Source organism: Malurus melanocephalus, unplaced genomic scaffold, assembly GCF_030028575.1.
Source record: "Malurus melanocephalus ecotype Western Australia unplaced genomic scaffold, MMel_1.1 scaffold_619, whole genome shotgun sequence".
Classification (NCBI taxonomy): Eukaryota; Metazoa; Chordata; class Aves; order Passeriformes; family Maluridae; genus Malurus; species Malurus melanocephalus.
This window is the reverse complement of record NW_026623851.1, coordinates 338,062-344,529: the sequence shown is the minus strand read 5'-3', so window position 1 is coordinate 344,529 and position 6,468 is coordinate 338,062.

The window sequence follows — 6,468 nt, the reverse complement described above, 5'->3', positions numbered from 1 at the left end:
TCTCCCTCCCACCCACCTTCTATGAGGGCAGGGCAGTGAGGTTATCTTAACCCGAACAGCACTGACGTTTCAGCTCCTGGTAAGCGCAGACTTCAAAGTGATGAATTCTTGGGCATCCACCCCCACTACAAGATCTTGCAGGGCAATCCCTCTGCTTGATGCATTCACACTGCAGAGTCAGGGTCATCCTCAGAGGGTCTTGGCAGGCCTGAGAGGTGCTGCTCCCCCAAAGGGCTGGTAGCTGTTAGACAAGAACACAGGGTGAGCACGCTGAGATGACTGTGAGGTGAAAATGTTGGAATAAATATCCAGAAAACTGCTGGAGCCTGCCAATCAGATAGGAGAGGATGAAAACAAATACTGCTGCTCCAGCTCAGTTGTGATGGGAAAATGCTGGCGGGTAAATGAAGACCTTGCCACCCAGAAAGCAGCATCACCCACTCACGATCCCCTGAGAATTTAGTATGATCATGCTATGGTCTCCTTGCCAGATGTGTGTCAGCCACAGCTGCACAAGGACTAGACCAGGCAGACTATTGTCACAGCTACAGTTTGTCTCGGTTTGAGACAATGTTTTCAGAGAAAAAATTTTGCAGAGTAAATGTTTCCTCTGAAGTGAAAAACTTTGATAATTTTTTCCCACCAATATGAAAATGGACGTTAAGGCAAAAGTGAAGAGAAAAAAAAAAGGAGTTTATTAACAAAAAAAAAGGAGTTTATTAACAAAACACAGTGCCCACAGGACACAGATAAAAAGTAACTGTTAGATATTTAACACTCAGGARCACACAGCGACCCCCTCCCCCACAGCCGCTCGCCACATGGTGGTGTGGACAAAAGATGGTGGCTCCTGTCCCTGGGAAAAGGAAAAAAAAAAACAAAAAAACCAACCCATGTGGCCGCTCTCATAACAGTGGCAAAAACCTGGATTATAGTCCTTTCTTCACTGTGGATAAAACAGAGGGCTTGTTGTGTTTTTCTATTGCCGGCTTGGCTTCTTCCGGAGTCCGGGACGAGAGGGAGCTGCGCGGCTTCTCCCTGCCAGTTGCCAAATTGCTCCAGAGGCAGAATCACAGGAGCCGCAGAGGGAATCCGTCCATGGAAAACTGCCCAAGCTAACAAACACGTGCTAGCTAAAACTGCAACAATGTAACTCTGCTGCATGCAGCAAGCAAGGACTCCCGCAGCGCAGAGCTGGTCTGCAAAAGCAAMAGTCGAGCTACAAAAGTCAACGGCTGCACGGCCGTGCCAGCTTTTTAAACTGCCCRTGCCACCTTCCCAGCCGCCCCTGCTCCTTCTTCCGGGTTGCATTTAAAGGGGCAGGTACCTTTTGGGCATTACAAGCCAATGGGACATAGGAATACAGAACAGAATTGGCACAAAACCAACCCGAGACATTCCACCCCTTATTCCATATCTGTCGGCTTGAAGCCCAAACTAATACATTCTAACTTTACAGACACACATATATATACATGTATACATATATACAGAATAGTGGCAGTGACATTCAGCAAGCATTAATCATAGTCATCCCAACATTAAAAGCGGTTTTCACTCAAAATCAAATCCCCCTGAGGTACACAATGAGTTTCTCTGTCCTCCTGCATTACCCACCATGTGCAAACTCGTCCATGAGAAACGGCAACGCCACGGATGGGTTTGTCTTTGCTCGAGGCAGAATTAATCCAAACATTCTTTCCTAACAAAACTTTGAGATGTACTGCAGGGACCCTGTCTCCATCCACTGTATGCAGGGGTTCATACTGAGCAGGGCCTGCTCAGTTGGTGGAGCCTCGAGTGTTTACCATCCAGGTATCCTTTGCTAGGCGCTGTTCCCAGTTTTTGAAAGTACCTCCGCCCAGTGCCTTCAAGGTGGTTTTYARRAGYCCRTTGCACCGTTCCACTTTGCCAGCAGCAGGTGCATGGTAAGGGATATGGTACACCCACTCARTGCCAYGTTCCCTAGCCCAGGTGTTWATAAGGCTGTTCTTGAAATGAGTCCCGTTGTCAGACTCAATTCCCTCTGGGGTACCATGACTCCAAAGGACCTGTGTTTCAAGGCCCAGGATGGTGCTACGGGCAGTAGCGTGAGGCACAGGGTAGGTCTCCAACCATCCAGTGGCAGCTTTTACCATTGTGAGTACATAGCGCTTGCCATGACAAGTCTGGGGCAGTGTGATGTAATAAACCGGCCGGGCCTCTCCATACTTGTACTTGTCCCACCTTCCCYCATACCACAGGGGCTTCACCTGTTTGGCCTGCTTGATGGCAGCACATGTCTCACAATTGTGGATAACTTGGGAGATACTGTCCATGGTTAGATCCACTCCTCAGTCTCRTGCCCACTTATATSTGGCATCTTGGGCCTRTCGAGCTATGAACAACTCACCCTTGTGTTGCCAGTCCAGGTCGATCTGGGACACCTCTATCTTTGCAGCCTGATCTACCTGCTCGTTGTTTTAGTGTTCTTCATTAGCCCAGCCCTTGGGGACATGGGCATCTACCTGCCAGACTTTCACAGGTAGCTTCTCCACCYGGGCAGCAATGTCTTTCCATTCTTCAGCAGCGCAGATTGGTTTTCCCCTACACTGCCAATTGGCCTTTTTCCATCTGTCCAGCCACCCCCACAAAGCATTGGCCACAATCCTTGAATCAGTGTAAAGGTAGAGCTTTGGCCACTTTTCCCTCTCAGCAATGTCCAGGGCCAGCTGGATGGCTTTGAGTTCAGCAAATTGACTTGATCCACCTTGTCCTTCTATGGCCTGTGTGACCTGTCGTGTGGGGCTCCATACAGCTGCTTTCCACTTTCGGTTCATCCCTACAATGCGACAGGAACCGTCAGTGAAAAAAGCGTAGCATTTATCCTCTGCTGGCAGTTGGTTGTATAGTGGAGCTTCCTCAGCCCGGGTCACTTGTTCTCGTTCTTCCTCATCAGCAAGACCAAAATCTTCACCTTCAGGCCAATTTGTAATTATTTCCAGGATCCCAGGGCGATTCAGGTTTCCTATATGGGTGCGCTGAGTAATGAGAGAGATCCATTTGCTCCAGGTAGCATCGGTGACATGGTGGGTAGAGGGGACCTCAGCTTTGAACATCCACCCCAGCACTGGTAATCGGGGTGCCAGGGGGAGTTGGGCTTCAGTGCCAATCACCTCTGAAGCAGCTTGGACTCCTTCATAGGCTGCCAAGATCTCCTTCTCTGTTGGGGTGTAATTGGCCTCGGACCCTCAATAGCTTCGGCTCCAGAATCCCAGTGGCCGGCTTCAAGTCTCACCAGACACCTTTTGTCAAAGGCTCCAGGACAATTCCTCCCAGCTGCAGTGTAGAGCATGTTCTTCACTTTGGATGCTGCCCTGACTGGGCCAAGGGCTAACACATGAGTGATTTCCTGCTTGATCTGGGTGACCTGTCTTGCTGCYGTTCAGGGCCCCACTGGAAATCGTTCTTCTTGTGGGTCACCAGGTAGTGAGGGCGCACGATCTGCCGGTATTCGGGGATGTGCATCCTCCAAAAGCCTATGGCACCAAGGAAAGCTTGTGTTTCGTTTTTGCTGGKCGGTGGAGACATTGACGTGATCTTATTGATGACCTCGGTGGGGATCTGACGCTGTCCATCTTGCCACTTTACCCCAAGGAACTGGATCTCTCAAGCAGGTCCCTTCACTTTGTTCCTTTTTATCGCAAAGCCAGCTTCCAGGAGAATCTGGATGATCTTCTCCCCTTTCTCAAATACTTCCATTGCCGTGTCCCCCCGCACAATGATGTCATCAATATACTGAAGATTTTCCGGAGCCTCACCCTTTTCCAGTGTGGCCTGGATCAGCCCATGGCAGATRGTAGGGCTGTGCTTCCATTCCTGGGGCAGCTGGTTCCAGGTGTACTGCATGCTCCTCCAGGTGAAAGCAAACTGAGGCCTACACTCTGCTGCCAGAGGAATRGAGAAGAATGCGTTGGCCATGTCAATGATGGCATACCACTTCGCTGCTTTGGACTCCAGCTCATACTGGAGCTCCAGCATGTCTGACACAGAAGCACTCAGTGGTGGAGTCACTTCATTTACGCCACAGTAGTCCACAGTCAATTCCATTCCCCTTCAGACTTGTGCACAGGCCAGATGGGGCTGTTGAAGGGTGAGTGGGCCTTGCTGACCACCCCTTGGTTCTCCAGCTCTCGGATCATCTTCTGGATGGGGATCACGGCATCTYGATTCMTCYGGTACTGCTGGCRGTGCACTGTCGAGGTGGCGACTGGAACGTGCTACTCTTCCACCTTCAGGTGGTCTGCAGAAGGGTTCTTGGATAGTCCAGGCTAAGTGTTCAGCTGTCTGATACACTCCACCTCCACAGCAGCTCTCCCAAAAGCGCACTTAAGTCTTTTAGGGTCTTTGAAAAAACATTCCAGAGAAAATCTATTCCCAGAATGCATGGGGCCTCTGGACCAGTCACGATCAGATGTTTCTGCCACTCCCTCCCAGTAAGGTTCAGCTCAGCTTCCCGTCAATTCCTGTGATCCCCCTGTGAACACCCCCTGCAATAGAAATGGGTTCTGCCCCCACATGTCCCAATAGCATCAGGGTACACTGCGCTCCGTGTCAACCAATGCCTCATATTTTTGTGGCTCTGATGTGCCAGGCCATCGGATCCACACCATCCAGGAGACATGGCTTTCCCATGCCTCTACTTGGCTAGAGGCAGGGCCCTTCTAATCCTGGCTATCATCCCTTCCATGGGCACACCCACAGGTTCCTCCAAGGGAATAGGACATATCACTTCCCCCTCCATTGCATCTAGTGGGTTGGCTATGGGAAGCTGAGGCTACCTTCCCTTTAGAAGAACTGCCTCGGCTAGTGTTTTCCCCCTTGAGCTGACACACCCAGGCTGCCAGGGCAGAAGTGGGTTTCCCATCCCACCTACTCATGTCTTCCCCTTGCTCACATAGGAAGAACCACAGCTCAGCTCATGGGGTGTACCCTCTTTCCCTTGCTGGGGGACRTTGGCCTCTGGTGTTGGGGCCTGTGACTTGTAGTGGTGCCACACCGTTCTTCCTCATCTCCTCCTTAATCTCTTTCATCTCCTCTTGGAGGTCTTTAACCACAACAGAGACGTGAGCCTGCATTGGGCCATTGATCATACTCGCATAGTACCAGAGCCTGTTGGCTACAGAATGTGACTGCCTGAGGGCCCCGGTCCCGCCGCACCCCGCGGGAAAGACGACAGGAGACTCCGAGAGGCAGGTCCAGTTTCTTCTTTATTAGTCTTYTGATCTCAGCTCAGTGATTTTCAGCTCTACCTCTAACTAGCTACTAGCACGCTTTTTATACAGTTTTCTTATCTCCCGGCTTGCCAAATACACCAATCACCCAGGCCCCAGTCAGATGACATAGCCGGACACTCTCCAATGTCCATGTAGCATGTTCCAGTCGATGATTGGTAGATACTTTCATTTGTCCAATCCYGTTCATCTCCATGGCTGGCTGCGTCAGCCTAGCCCATCCCTTACTWTGTCATTTAGCTCATGCGCATACTACTCATTAGTCCTGCCCATATTAACTCCGAGCCCAGCCCCCATGCATAGCTGTAAGATAACAAGGGCCATGGCAACAGAACCCACTGTTTCTCAGTTGTCATCAGCATAATCGTGGCAATGAAGGTGACATACTGGGATGGCCCCTGACTTGCCAGATTCCACGCCATTTGCCCAGTGCACCTGACCTGGTCAGGACCATTATGATGCTGCCCATCCCTTCCAAAGAATACCTCCATTACACCTACTTCTCTGAGCTGTTGGGTCCCATCCTCAATGGTCTTCCAGGGCATTCTGCGATAGTATTCCTGCATCCTGTCTCTGTGGACAAACCTCTCCCTTACACTCATTAAGAGCCGCTCCCAGAGAGAAAGAGGCCCCAGCTCCCTCACAAACACCTGATTAATACCTGCATCTTTGGTCAAGGCTCCCAAATGCCTTGCCTCACAACCATCCAATTGCACACTTGAGCCCATAAGGTCCCAAACCCGAAGTAACCAGGTTGAACAAGCCTCGCCTCGCCATTGCTCGATGACATTTCACGAATTGTGGAGGCTGTCATATGACAGGGACTCAGTGATTATTTCTGGCTCTGGCTCCCCTGCTGGTTGTCAGGGCCCTGGTTCCCCATCATCATTAACTGAGCATACCGATTTGGTTTTATACTTCTTCCTCTGCACAGGGGTTACTGCAGCTGGCTATGGCTGGGCTTGCGGTTCAGCCAGAACCTGGACAGGTATAATGTCCGTGGGTTCCATTGCTGCACCATCAGAACCTTCCTCTTTGGGGCAGGGAGAGGGTTTGCCGCCAGCTGGGAAGACGTATTCCCTCAGCCCCTGGTGCATGTCCCACATTTCTTCTGCCAGCACCCCCACCCACTCCAGGCGGCGCAGCTCCCGCATCTCCTCCACCAGTACCCTCACCCACTCTGGGCATTTAATTT